The 15,073-nt window shown below is 46.9% G+C and overlaps 1 long non-coding RNA gene across 1 annotated transcript in view; it reads right to left on the bottom strand.

Moving 5' to 3' along the window:
- The window catches only part of LOC115085708, a 151,636-nt gene extending 150,727 nt beyond the window's left edge, over nucleotides 1-909 (bottom strand). Inside the window, exon 1 of the long non-coding RNA XR_003854933.1 lies at nucleotides 794-909. This is a non-coding gene — a long non-coding RNA (uncharacterized LOC115085708). The remainder of the gene's footprint in view (nucleotides 1-793) is intronic.
- Nucleotides 910-15,073: the final 14,164 nt, after the last annotated feature.

Below are 15,073 nucleotides of genomic sequence, written 5' to 3'. Positions count from 1 at the left end.
TTGATCGCGTCCTGTACTTTGTAAGGCCTGAAGGAATGTCAGCTGCAGGCCAAGTACACCGATCCCATAGGAAGCAAGGCAGAAGCAGAACGTGCCAGCCTTGCATCAGCAAACTCAAACTGGAATTCTTGTTTTCAGAAAAACATACTTAGCGACGGCCTTCTCCGAATGCACGCTCTGTGTGCGATCATCCAAGGGATAGTATAAACACTCTTTACTTTAAAAATAGGAATCCACGCTGGAACCAACAGGCTAAACAAAAACAAATCTCAGTCAGCCAATTTCACCCTATCACAAATATAAACTGAAATCCATACTAGCAAAAAATGTCGGTAAAAGATAGAAGCGCATCGATCTCTTCTACAAGGCTGCGGGGTTCAGAAAAATAATTTCGACAAGGCCAGGTCCGGCAGTGGGGGATGGGCAAAACTGCACTGTCATTTAGATAAAGCTAAAATCACATCTAGGGGCACATTTGCAGCATGCTTACTGCCACTACACATATATTGCACACTTTACAACTTCATCTCTAGCGTCTATTTACATTTTATATTTTAGCACAGCTTCCACAACGGGCATCTAGCACAGTTGATCGCGATTTTTTTGGCAGCCGTTCGCACCGGAGAAAAACCCCCAGCACGTGCACGACGAGCGATTCCCCAAACACCACGCAATTAAGAAGCAAAACAGTCTCTCTGCTTCAACTCCTCGGCGCCCCATCATCACTACCCGAAATGCCCGAGCCCACGATTGTAAAAGCAACGCACCGCAATCCCCACCGATCCTTACTTACGGTGCGATGCCAGCCCTGTTCCGGCGTTTCCCGAAGCAGAAAATCCACCTCCGCTGCAAAAAAAGGGAAAAGTCCGGCAGAGCACCGAGCCCTGCTCTATGGCGAGTCGCTGTCCCAGCTTCCATGTGCTCGCAGCACGCGCTCCGCTGAGCCAACGTTCTGCTGTGACGTCAGCAGGCCCCCGCGCGCGCTCGCTCCCCTGCGCGTACGGAGCTGCTACCGTGCTGAGGAGGCTGACACTGGGGCTCTGTCAGCAGTCCCACTGCGAGCGGGAACTGGGCCCTGCTCCTCTCATCTGAGGCAGCAGAGAACAGCCTGAGTTGCTGCTGCTGCTCCAGCTCCAACTCCTCCCTTCCTGTCGCTTAGGGGCAGAGGGAGAGGGGTGAGATCGGAGCAAACACTGCAAAGAGGAATCCCTGTACTTCAGCGGCAGGGGGAGGGGGAAGGTTATTTGCCCTACTAAGTCTAGCCCTAGCCCACCACCCCTTCCCCACCAAGGTAAGGGCTGCTTGTTGGTAGGGGAACAGGAGAGGAAGGGCAGAAGCAAAAACAGCCCCAGTTCATCAGTGATTCCTATGAGTGATTTGTACGGAAAGAAGATGTCTGCTGAAAGGGGAGTAAGAAGGATGGCTTGGGGGAGAGGGTTACAAGAGGGGTAAATGCCTGGGAATTGGTATAAAAGGGTGTTAATGTGAAGCTGAGGACCATGTTGAATGCTGGTGAGAGGTGAGGAGGGGCTGAATTTTGGGGAGAGCACGAGGAGGTCAGTGATTCAAACCTGGGCTGCTTGGCGACATTTTCCTATCCAAAGTCTACGCTGCCAGGTGTTCTGCAGCAGGTGTGAGAGGACCGAAGGAGGGTGGAGGGGATAAGAACACATCAGAGTAGGCATTGTATGAGAACCTGGTGGGAAGGGGGAAACGTGTGGCTAGAGAAGTGCAGGGGCTGATGGGGTATAAGAGAGATGGTGGAAAAAAGGTAGAAGACTATGATAGATCCAGGTGGTAAGAGAGAGAATAGAAAGGAGATGATATGTGAAAGAAAGCCAGAAGTGGTGATTGGAGGGATGAAAGAGACCAAGAGATGGTTTTGAGTTGGGACAGAAGTAGTGATGGAAGAGATGTGGGAGAGAGCCATGGATGATGAAGGGAACTGGAGAGTAACAGAGCTAGAGGTGGGAAAGGTGAGAAGAGTGACACAGAGTCAGAGGTAATGATAGGGTCGGTGGAAGGGATGACAGAGAGAAATAGGTGATATGGGGGAAAGTTTTGAGAGAAAGACACACACACACACACATGGGTGATGGGCGTGAGATAGGTGTGTGAGAGCCAGATGAGGTGAAGGGGGAAGAAAGATTATACAAGGAGATGACTGGGGAGCATCAGAGGGGATAGTTGGAAATGAGGGAGTCAGACTGGAGGCAATGGGGAACTTGAGGAGTGAAATGGAATGATTGAGAGTGGGGGAGAGAGACAGGCAGTGTTGGGATAAAGGAGGCCTAGCCAGTCAGGGTGTGGGCTGCATAACTGGGCAAGGATCTTGGAGCAAGCATGGGGAGAGGGCGGGTAAAGGGAAGGAACAAGCAGGAAGGGAAAATTTGAAAATAATCCCGGGGGAGGGGAGGTGGAGGGCAATGAACCTCCAATCCCAGAGACCAGGTAGCAGGAGTCCTGAAGGGAAGTTAAATAGGGGCAGGGGAGCATAGTACCAACAGAGAGGAGACGGAGAACAAAAAATCAACCCTCCTGCCACCCCACAACACAATACGACCATTACGTTTTTAAGCAGGGGTTTGGTTTTCACAACTAAAGTGGGAGCTCTCACCGGCGCAAAAGAGGAAAAATTCATAACATTGATGCCAGGTGCCAGTAGAAAAGGCACCTGGGTCTGATGGTGCTATTGGTTGGCATGTAATGATGGGGGGCCCAGGTGCCAATAAAAGGGGGTACCCAAGTCTGGTGTCGGTGGGACCAGGTGCCAAAAAGGGGCACCTGGGTCTGGTGGTGCCGCCAGTAGTTGGCAGGTAATGATGGGGGGAGGCCCAGGTGCCAGTTGGAGGGGGTGCCTGGTTCTGGTGATGCCGGTTGTCAGGTGTTATCAGCCCTGTGAAAAGGTGAGCTAGATGGGTCCCAAGCCCATTATACAGGTGCTCTTGGGAGGCCTAAAGAAGGCCCAGGTCAAGCTACCGAAGGGTGAACTCACAAGGCTGCAAGGGCAGCCCAGGGTAAGCAAGGAGGTGATGCAGTACATGGAGCAGCAGTTGCCATGCCCATCCAGGCAACATTCATGGAACGGAATGCAACCAGTGGTCAGCTTTCACAGTTGGAGGGCAGCTGCCTTACCTAGGTGACACTTTAACTAAGGAGCATGCTAGATAGTGTTGCAGTGATGTACCGAGGGGGTCGCGGGGGTGGGAGGAGGCCTTCAGGGGCCAGGCTGTAGGGGGTGTCCCAGGCCTTTTTTTTTTAATTTTACTTTTCAGCGCATAACTGAAAACTCCGGGCCGTGCTACAGAAGTAGGCCCAGATAAAACGTCATCTGGGTTCTGCAGAAGGACCGTAGATGGGAAATGTATGCTATAAGGAGGCAGACCAGGGACATTTGACAGCTGTTGGGCCGCAAAAGAGAGACTTATTGAGGCCGCCATGGACCCTATCTTGCGGCTGCTGAAGAAGAGGTCCGTCAGGTCACTGGCACACCTCAACCCACCAGCGGCCAATATGAAGAGGCCACAGGGCCACCAGCACACTGTAACCTGCCAGTGGCCTGAGTGAAGAGGAGGCCATGTGGCCGCTGGCACACCCTAACCAACTGGCAACTGAACAAGGGGACGGCCGCAAGACCCCCCCCCCCCCCAAAAAAAACCCCCCTTGGACTTTATTAAAAAGCGATGGAAAGGCGTGGGTGAGAAGGAATGTGAGTATATGAGAAAAAGGGAGCTTGTGTGTGTGTGAAAGCTTGTGCATATGTGTGAGAGCCTGAGTGGGAGCGTTTGTGTCAGCATGTGTTCATGGCAGATTGTGTGTGTGTGTGTGAGAGAGAGAGCCTGTGTATATGAGAGCATGTGTGTGTCAGCATATGTACATGAGAGAGTGGGAGCTTCTGTGTATGTGAGAGAGCTTGTGCATGTGTGTGATAGCATATGTGTGTGAGCTTGTGAGTATATGAGAGAGGGAGCATTTGTGTCAGCATGTGTACACGAGAGGGAGCTTGTGTGTATGTGCATGAGAATGTGTGTATGAGAGAGGGAATGGGTGTGAGAGGAGAGACTATGTAGGTATGTGAGAGCCTTTGTATATGAGAGAAAGGGAATATGCATGTGTGTAAAGAGCCTGTGAGTAAGAGAGGGGGGGCATGCATGTGTGTATGGAGAGTCCTCAGTTTGATCTGGTGGGTCAAGCACAAATCAATATTTATTTATTTATTTATTTAAAGCTTTTGTTATACCGGCATTCATGATAAAATCATATCATGCCGGTTTACAGAAAACGGGAGTGATAACATTGAACGAAAACTGGTGTTGATATGTAGCGAAGAAAGTTACAATAAACAAGGGAAAATTAGAACTTGGAGAAGAAGAGTAGCTGGAACAATTTAGTCAATTACAATAAATTAATTAATTACATAGTGTTCAGATTAATTACATAGTGTTAATGGGACAATTTACAAGTGGATGTAGTATTTTTGGAGAAAGTTATGAGAGTCCATTGTGATTGTCTATCTGCTTTACTCTTCACTGTTGATGCCAAGAAGGCATTCCACAGGTCTTGGAGAAAATGGGAATTGGACATAATTTTCTTTGTTGGGTTCACAGGTTATACTCAGGTCCATTGGCTTGCATTAAGATAAATGAAGGGTACTCTGCTAATTTCTGGGTGGGCAGGGATGCCCTTTTCCCCTGTTACTTTTTCCCCTGGCAATGGAGCCTGGAGCCGGTAGCAGGTAGGATTAGGGGGAACATACAGACAAGGGGGTATTTTGGTTGAGAACTGTCACTATAAAATGTCTTTGTTTGCTGATGGCCTCCTGTTTACTTTTAGTGAACCTGATGACTCTCTGCCAGTATTGCTATTGGAACTTGAGCCATATGGCAAGTTTTCTGTCAAGTGGATTAAAAAGAAATTGATATATCTAGGAGTTTTCATTGGATTGGATATTAATGAGGCTTTTCGATTTACTTTCCCTCAACGAGATCTTGAAGAACTTTCAAAAACAGATTTTTAGTTCTGTCTGGAAGGCAGGTAGGCTGGGAGTTTCCAATTTTAAATACTATTATTTAGCTTCTCAGTTGAAATCAATGGTTGATTGGCATAAGGGAGTAGAGGAGTAGCCTAGTGGTTAGAGCAGCAGGCTACAAACAGGAAGACCAGCGTTCAAGTCCCCCTGTCACTCTTTGTGATCTTGGGCAAATGACTTTACTCCCCATTGTGTAAGGTACAAACTTACAGGCCGATACAGTAAAGTTCGCGGGAGAGCAGGCGAGCGCACAGGCCAGTGTCCTGTGCGCGCAATTCAGTAAACCAAAATATTTAAATTAGGGCCCGCGGTAAAAAGAGATGCTAGGGACACTAGCCGTCCCTAGCGCCTCTTTTTGGACAGGAGCGGCAGCTGTCAGCGGGTTTGACAGCCGACGCTCAATTTTGCCGGCAAAATTGAGCATCCGGTTTTGGAGCCGCGGGCTGATTTAAAAATTTATTTTTAAATTTTACTTTTTACTTTTTTTAACTTTTGGGACCTCCAACTTAATATCGCCTACCTTTGGGTAGGCATTAATTTCTTAAAGTAAAATGTGCGGCTTGGCTGCACATTTTACTTACTGTATCGTGCGGGAATACCTAATAGGGCCATCAACATGCATTTGCATGTTGCGGGCGCTATTTGTTTCAGGGGGGTTGGACGCACGTTTTCGACATGCTATTATCCCTTACTGAATAAGGGGTAAAGCTAGCGCGTCGAAAACGCGCGTCCAAATGCCGGTTAACAGTGCGCTCCGGTGTATCGGCCTGTTAGATTGTAAACCCTCTGGGGATAGAGAAGTACATAAATGCAATCCACTTTGAATCCACTGCTGAAAATGTGTGAAAAGCAGAATATAAATAAGGAAAAAGATTGTAAACAGTGGATTCAAACTGAGCAGGCATTACAGGGGTAGTGCCTCTTAGAGCATTAGCTTCCTTCTCCTTTGTACCTCCCTTGCTTTTAGATCTTGGGATAAGTGAACGAGCATATTGGTGGGAGATAGAAGCTTCTTTTATAAATCCCCTATAAGAATTAATAAGGATTTCCAGCCTGGTCTTGATTCTTTAGCTTTTTTTTGGGAGGGTTTGAGGCTTTCACAGTTGGGGGCAATTATGGGGGCAGGCTGGTTTGGTCAATTTTCTGACACTTCAAGAAAGGTTTCTTCTCTCGGATAAGGATGAATTCCCTTTCTTGCAGCTGAAATATTTTAGAAATGTAGAAACAAAGAAATGACGGCAGAAAACGACCAGACGCTCCATCCAATCTGCCCAGCAAGTCCACGGTAGCACCCGTCGCACTGTACAAATCACCCTCATACCTATCAGATCCTCAGACTGTAAAAGTCAGGACCCTTGTTTATTGCTGTCTGAGTCCAATTCCCCATTATCTCTCGCCACTGATGCAGAGAGCAATGTTGGAGTTGTATCAAAAGCATCAGGTTTATTGGTTAAGGGTAGTATCAGCTGCATCAGCAAGTTACCCCCATGCTTATTTGTTTCCTCAGACCGTAAAAGTCAGGGTCCTTATTGGTTGCTGTCTGAATCCGATTCTCCTTCTCTTTTCTCCCTGCCGTTGAAAGGGAGAGCAATGATGGAGTTGCCTCAACAGTATGAAGGCTTATTGGTTAAGGGTAGTAACTGCTGCACCAGCAAATTACCCCCATGCACTTTTTTTTCCTTTCCATTCTCTAGCCTTTAGGGATCCACAGTGTTTATCCCATTCCCTTTGAATTCTTTCACTGTTGTTGTCTTCACCTCATCTGGAAGGGCATTCCAGGCATCCACCACACTCTCCATGAAGAAATATTTCCTGATGTTGATTCTGAGTCGTCATCCCTCTTCATCCTCTCTTCATAAGTCATTTGATGGATACCCCCCACCAGTGTGCTGCGGCAGTCAAAAAAGCAAACAGATTGTTAGGAATTTGTTGCGCTGGTGGTGGACCTTTGGCCCAAGGTGGGGTTGACGCAACCCATAGGGGAGGCGTAGCAGTCTGGGAGACAGAGGCCGACTGGAGCTTCGCCAATACCAGCCCTCTTTCCCTAAGGTTGAGCCTTTGGGTGCTGGGGCTAGTTGGTCTTAGGCGGGTCTCCGTCAGATGACTCCCAGTGGAATTTGTAGCAGGTAACCAGGGACCAGCAGAGGTATCAGAGGGACCAAGGCAGGGATCCAGAGACCCGGGTGGCAAGGACGGGCCAGAACCAAGGATAGGTGATGCCTGGGCAGTAGAAGGCCGAAGCCTAACAAGGCCAAGGTCGAGAGCAGGCTGGAGTTGGGGCAGGCAGCAGAGCTAGGCAAAGTACAGCGGAGCAAGGGTCAAGGCCAGTAATCAGTTCAGAGCATAGTCCAATGAAGCAAGGGTCAAAGCCAGTAATCAGTCCTTAGCGTGGTCCAATGAAGCAACTGTCAAAGCCAGTAATCAGTCCTGAGCATGTCCAACAAAGCAAGGGTCAAAGCCAGTAATCAGTCTAAGGCTAGGTAGGACCCAGGAACGGAGTCAGGAACCAGGAACAAAGTCAAGAACAGGGACAGGCAACGAAGCACACAACTAGCATGGAGACCTGATGTCAAGAAAAGGAATGAGTAGCAGGTCCTGCCTTAAATAGCAGGGCCTGATGATGTCATCATCCGAGGCCACGGGTTAGTTTCCTGCCGCGGCCCCTTTGAAGGCTGAAGAGGTGCACGCGGGCACCTAGGAGGAGGCCAGATGCTGAATGGCAGCATCTCCCCGTGGCACATGTGGGAAGACCCACCGGGAGCCGGAGAGGTCCGCAGAGGGACTGGGAGTGCCCGAGGAGGCAGAGGGGGTGCGGGAGTGCAGGCAGCTGCCCGTCCTCACTGGCTGCCCACTGGCAGCTGCCAGTGAGGACGGGCCAGGTCTGGGGACTGGAGGAGAGTAGGCCCGGTCACGGGCCTGCCACAGCCGGGGCATGCAACAGAATTATTAGGAAGGGAATGGTGAGTAAAACAGAAAATGTCATAATGCCTCTGTATCGCTCCATGGTGAGGACGCACCTTGAATACTGTGTACAATTCTGGTCGCCGCATCTCAAAAAAGATATAGTTGCGATGGTGAAGGTACAGAGAAGGGCAACCAAAATGATAAAGGGGATGGAACAGCTCCCCTATGAGGAAAGGCTGAAGAGGTTAGGACAGTTCAGCTTGGAGACGAGACGGCTGAGGGGGGATATGATAGAGGTGTTTAAAATCATGAGAGGTCTAGAATGGGTAAATGTAAATCGGTTATTTACTCTTTCGGATAATAGAAAGACTAGGGGGCACTCTATGAAGTTAGCATGGGGCACATTTAAAACTAATCGGAGAAAGTTCTTTTTCACTCAACGCACAATTAAACTCTGGAATTTGTTGCCAGGTGATGTGGTTAGTGCAGTTAGTATAGCTGTGTTTAAAAAAGAATTGGATAAGTTCTTGGAGAAGTCCATTACCTGCTATTAATTAAATTGACTTAGAAAATAGCCACTGCTATTACTAGCAACAGTAACATGGCATAGATTTAGTTTTCGGGTACTTGCCAGGTTTTTATGGCCTGGATTGGCCACTGTTGGAAACAGGATGCTGGACTTGATGGACCCTTGGTCTGACCCAGTATGGCATGTTCTTATGTGCATGCGGGTAACTTGCTGGTGTGGCGGTTACTTCCCTTAACCAATAAGCCTTCATACTGTTGATGCAACTCCATTATTGCTCTCTGTTTTAACGGCAGGGGCAAAAGAGGAAAAGGGGAATTAGATTCAGACAGCAACCCACAAGGACATTTAATTTTATAGTCTAAGAAAACAAGTAACTTGCTGCTGCAGCTGTTACTTCCCAATAAGCCAGATACTTTTGATGCAACTACAACATTGCTCTAAGCTTCAACGGCAAGAAGTAACGGACTCAAAGAGCAACCAAAAAGGGCCCTGACTTTGAAGGTTTGGGAAACTAAGGGTGGAGGTGACCTATGACCTGTATGGCGTGGCAGATGCTACCATAGCCTTGCTGGGCAGACTGGATGGACCCTTTGATCCTTTTCTGCCATCATAGTCTATGTTTCTATGTCATGTTACTGCACAAGTTTACCTAGAATGAGCAAAGATGTTCCTAGGGGCAGAGTTGGGGAAGCGGCTTTAACTTAAATGCATACATTTGGATTTTTAAAAAGCATGTGTGCAAAGTTTCACAGAAAATTTGTGCAGAATTTTAGCAGCTCTAACCTGTGCAAAGTAGATTTGGTGAGAGAATTATGAAAGTTCAAAGCAGACTTAAGCGCACCAGTTCACTTTTAAAATTAGTGGACGTTTTTAGCATATTTGCTGGATAACTTATGTGTGATGTTACAGAATTACTCCCACCCCTCCTGAGAAATGCCAAAACAAAAATCATGACATGGCAATGAGACAGAATAAGTCAGATGTTGTGCGGTGGGTGGACCCTTGGGCTGAGACGGGGTCGGCACTTCCCATAGGAGGGCTTCCCACAGGTCCTTGTCGTCGGGAGGCGGATGCAGGTGATGGAGACCCAACAGGACCTTCACCTTTACCAGCCCGCGTTCCCCGCAGGTTGAGCCCTTGGGTGCCGGGGCCAGCAGGACTTAGGAGCAGGTCTCCGGACAAAGACGAGCCTGAAGACGGGAGGCGAAAGCAGAATCGAGCGTGCCAGAGATCGGGGCCGGCGGCAGGCAGGAGGATCCAAAGACGGGCCAGAGGTCAGGGCAGGCAGCAGGCAAGGCAGAATCCAGGGACGAGCCGAGTCAAAACCAGAAGAGCAAGCCGAAGGGCCAAGGAACTGGGAACATACGGAGGCAGGAACTGGAGCACACGGAGCAACCAGCGACTCTAGCGAGCAGGACCTGTTGCTGAGGCAAAGGTTGGGCAGCAGGAGCTGCCTTAAGTAGCGCTGGGGCTGACGATAGCATCCGGGGCCGCAGGAGGTTTTCCCGCCACAGCCCCTATAAGTCTGGGGGAGAGCCGCGCGTGTGCGCCTAGCAGAAGCTAGGGCCAGCGGCGCACTGGTGGCAGGATCAGCTCCCCGCCGTTGGAGGAGGGCAACAGCAGTGGCCCGGGGAGCCGCGTGTAGGGCTTGGGAGGTGAGTATGGCCGACACTGAGGTTCCGCGGCCGGCCACCATAACATCAGAGACTTACACATATCATCTCATCAAATACATGACACGTTATTTCAAGTCTACATATTAGGGAGGAGTCAAAGGAAAAAAATTAGAAGAAACATACAAATCTAATAATTATACAGTTGACAGAGTTACTTCTTCTCTCAACTGGAAAAGCTACAGATGGAGCAGCCCTGCTGTGTTCTAAGAAAGCCCTGTTGTTCAGGATCAAAGAAAAGAAACCTAGCTCCATGAAGAAAACTAAAGAAAAGAAAAAAAAATTGGCTCCTAATGCCTGTACATTTACAACCAGAAACATATGTAGAGCCCCATTAGGATCCCTATTAAGGAGTGTGGCTCAGTAGCAAGATCATATAGAGTAGAGTAGATTAGCAGGATGTACCACCTTTGCCACAGCACCTCCACTGGAGGCTGCTGCAATGGTTTATTCCTTCGGTAACAGTAAGTGGCCCCCTAGAGCAGTGGTTCCCAACCTTGTCCTGGGTTGCATAACATGCAAATTTTCTCTCATGCATATTCATTGTGGATAGGCTGGGGGGTCCCCAGGACAGGGTTGGGAACCACTGCCCTAGAGTCTGGATTTATTGGTTTGGAGTTGACAGGGTAGGAGGGTTTTTTTGTTTGTTTGGTGTTTTTTTTTGTTTTTTTTTTCATTTCCTTTAAGATTGCATAGTACAGGCTCAAAGCCTTGGCTGAATCGAGTTTTAATTTTAATTTTTTTTTTTTGTTGCATTTACCCTTCCTGGCCAGGAGAGAGTTTGCCCAAGTTTTGGATGAAAGCCTCTGTTCCTCTAGGAACAGAGGGTTTTTTTTATTTTATTTTTGGAAGAAAGGAATTTCATTTTAGTGACTCTGAGGTTTTAGGAACCTTTACTGTTAATGCTATGTCTCTCAGCCAGATCGACTCAGTTGCTCATTCAGCATATCATGGAGGAAGGAGTGGATACCCAGTTAGTACCAAAAGCTGGAGCCCTCTTGCTGATGCCCCCCTAAACTAAACAGACTGTAGAAGTGCCTGCAAGAGAGGGGAGGAGAAAACTGAAGCGTTCAAGATCAAACAGTGAAATCCAGATACTTCAAGAGAATCCCTAAGACGGCTTCATATTTCATCCATGGAGAAGAAGGGACTCTGAGGGAATGATTATATCAGTGGTTCTCAACCTTTTTCCCATCGTAACACACCAGACAGACCAGCTCACATGTGCGACACACTGCTCATTACAATTCACGGCGGAAATAAAAAATAAAGGCCCGGTATTATTTTTATTGTTAAGAATGACACAAAGGAAAGGTATGTATTCTGTCTGAACAGAAATTGCATAAACAGTAAACAGCCCATACCAAAACAGCAGCAATTTCCAGCACTTAAACAGTAACCACCTTACCTTAGAAAAGGCAACACTGAAAATATTACACCAGGCCTTAAGACACCAATACATCTCCTATTAGGAAAACGGACCAAGTCAGGCTGCTATAGAGCCCGACATAGAAAGTACACGCCAGCAGAAAACCTCACCTGAATCACATGTGCTGACCCTCACCTAACAAAGAATAAAGAGATCAAAACGCATAATTAGAAGCATGCAGACAAAACTGAATTGGAAACCACAACAAGCCAGAGTCTATGTATGCAGTGTAACAAAGGAAAAAAAGAAACATCACCCATCCTTATAAAACAAATCAAGAAATATAAAATCAATAGCAGTAAAACCATATTAACAAAAAAAAAACCAGATTATTTCAAAACAGCTGATGAATGCAATATCCAATAATTAAAAACTCATATCAAAAATGTCTAGATACAAATAAAATATTTCAAAATAGCAGACACAAAGACCCAGTAATGAAAAATAATAAGGATACAAATTTTTTTTTGCTCTGCATACCTGGGAATTTTTGATATTCAGGTGCCCTGATTGTTTTGAATTAGCAGGAGGAGGGATTTATTTATTTATTTTATTTATTTAATTTCTTTTCCTATACCGATGCTCAAGACTAGGTCTTATCGTACCGGTTTACAATGTAACTGAGGGGAAACCAATTAACATCAAGGTAGAAAGTAAAGTTACATTAAACAGGGAGCATAAAACCTGGGCAATGGAAGACAGTGCAGAGTTTAAACTAAGAAACAATTAGAGAGAGATAAATATATAAATCAACAAAAACTGTAAGATACAAAACATAGGTTTGTCCTAGGCAGTTATTAGCCTGGTATGTCCAGAGGGAGAAGGAAAGGGTGAGGTTGGGTGGGGGGAAGGGATAGGGGAGGGGTGGGGGAGTGAGAGTCAGTGATGGTTGAGGAGATCCTTCAGCGGTAGGCTTCTGCGAAAAGCCAGGTTTTCAATTTCTTTCTGAAAGTTGAATGGCATTGTTCTTGGCGTGATTTGGATGGTTTGCTTGCAACTTTCTCCTCTCTCTCTCTCTCACACTGGCTCTCAATTGCTCACATATACATGTGCTTTTTCTCTCTCACTTATATAGGCTCTTAATTACTCATTTACACACATGCTGTCTATCTTTTCAGGCTTACACAGGCTTTCAATCACACACATACACTTATTTATTTATTTTTATATACCGACATTCGAACTAGTATATCACATACATGCTGTCTTTTTCTCTCACACACAGAATCTCATTCACATGCTTACAAACATGCTCTCTCTCTCTCTCATTTGCACACAGGCTGTCAATCACTTACTCACATGCTCCCTCACCTAAACCAGCTCTCAATCACACACATACTCTCTTTCACATGTACAGGCTCTCAATCATTCACATACATGCTATCTCACTCACACACACACATAGGATCTCAAACACACATGCTTCACTCATTCACTCACTCTCCCCCCCTCCCCTGAACTAGCGTCAGCAGCAGCCTCCTCCACTTCTAACACTAAAGGCAGCAGCAACCTCCTTCATTTTCAGCTCTCTTCTTCGGGCCGATGCTCCCCGCACTAGCATGGTCTCGTCTTCCCGCTCACGCACCCGCTGCTCACCACTTCCTCTTCCGGACCGCGGGGGGGAGGGGACGGGAAGAAGAGAGAATGCCAGTGCCGCTAGCTGTCCTGCCGCATTCCGCCCATGGTATCAGCATTTTAAGCCTGGGCGGAGGACCTATTTCACTTAGGTAGGGGGAGCTGGGTCAGCGGGGGACCGGGAAGTGTGGCGACACACCTGCGTGTTCTTGGCGACACACTGGTGTGTCGCTACACACCGGTTGAGAACTGCTGGATTAGATGACCACAGATTTACTGTTTTCAATTGTTTTATGGATATTACCAGAAAAACCTGACAAATATGTCAGTAATTTTTTTTTATGCTTGAACACCATCACAGTGTCTAGCTTCTATACTGGCATTTAGAAGATCAGCATATACATAATGTCTAGGGCCTTGGAGGATTATACTATCCTCCAACGAAGGAGCTGCATGAGGGTTATGTGAGAACGAGTCCTGGACTTAGTCCTGGTACTGAGTCTCTCTCTCTTGCGGACAGCCCTGAGACAGGGTTACACTTTACATAAAACTTGAAAAAAAACATTGATTTTTTTTGGTCCATAATAAAAGGAGATCTTTAATTCGATAAAAGGCTTTTAATATTCTGACCCTATCTGGTTCCAGGACGTACTGTACATAGAAAGGAGCATTGCACAGGTTCTTATTTCCTCCTGGATTGTGTCCAGCAGCTCCAAGATATTCAAAACTGTCTGATGACATCAAACTACCTTGCACTCCTTCCACCTCATCAGATCTTCATTATGGAGGGAATAAATAATAAATCCTTCAGGTGGGTGGCATAGCTTCAGGAGGAATTAAGAATTTCTGATATTTTTTAAACAATATCCAGTGGTACGTTAGTTGAGGGTTTTGGGAAATTCGCAAAACAAAATTGTGCTACAAGCCACATTTTCTAAAGCCTCCAGTTTTTTTTGTGTAGTATAAGGGTGTCTTTAATGATGGCGGAGCCAAGGACAGAGTTTTCATCTCACAGTCCTGCAAACAGACTCTATATTTCTCTAGAGGTTTTATCTTGATGCCTAAACTTAGCAAAGGAGAATTTACATAGTTTGGTTACCATCCCCTTTCAGGTAGCCTCAATACAGGAATTTGTAAGAATATAAGAGCATAAGAAATGCCATGCTGGGTTAGATCAAGGTCCATGAAACGCAGCATCCTGTCTTCGACAGTGGTCAGTCCCGGTCGCCTGTACTCAGCAGATCCCATAATGTAGGCCTATTTCCTGTTCCTCATTTCCTGGCATAACAATAGCTTTCTTTAGTCTACCTGGCTAAATAACTCATTGCCCAGATCTCCTTTGAGAAGCTATCCATACAAGGTCAAGCTATCCATACAAGGTCAACTAAAGCCCTGGAATGCTACCTGCAGAGCTGCCCCTTGCAATGAGCCAACCTATCTAATGCTTCATCAGGTCTTCTGCTGCTGCCACATACACTGAGGGGCTACCAGTCTTCAGTCGAAGTAGCAATGATTTCTTCCCCCGACAACCTCGCCAAGTTCGAAACTCCATCTGGTGACCTCCAGTTGAAAAAACAACTTTATGAATCTGAAATTAGTCGGCTGAAGAGGAGGGGGGGGTGGGAGGAGGTGATCTTTCTTGAAAATTCAAAGAGGCGTCAAGCTCAGGAGGGCCTGATCGAGTGCTTCACTCCTGTCACTCTCTTCTGCCGTCCAGCAGACAAAACCGGCACCAAAACCTACCCTGAACCACTAAGTGGGTCATTAGTTGTGGCTTTCTTTTGCCCATCGCCGCAGTTATGTAGAAAGGACCCTCATACTTTGTTAACCAAAAGTTTCAGCGGAGCTCTGGATGCATTTAGTTGTCAGCTGCCATCTTGCTGGCATGTACCGCACGTATGCCAGAGACGCGGCCGTTTTATAAAATAGGCGCA

Source organism: Rhinatrema bivittatum, chromosome 2 (genome assembly GCF_901001135.1).
Source record: "Rhinatrema bivittatum chromosome 2, aRhiBiv1.1, whole genome shotgun sequence".
NCBI lineage: Eukaryota > Metazoa > Chordata > Amphibia > Gymnophiona > Rhinatrematidae > Rhinatrema > Rhinatrema bivittatum.
Note: the sequence above shows the minus strand (reverse complement) of the source record. Positions and strands in the feature narration are given on the sequence as shown.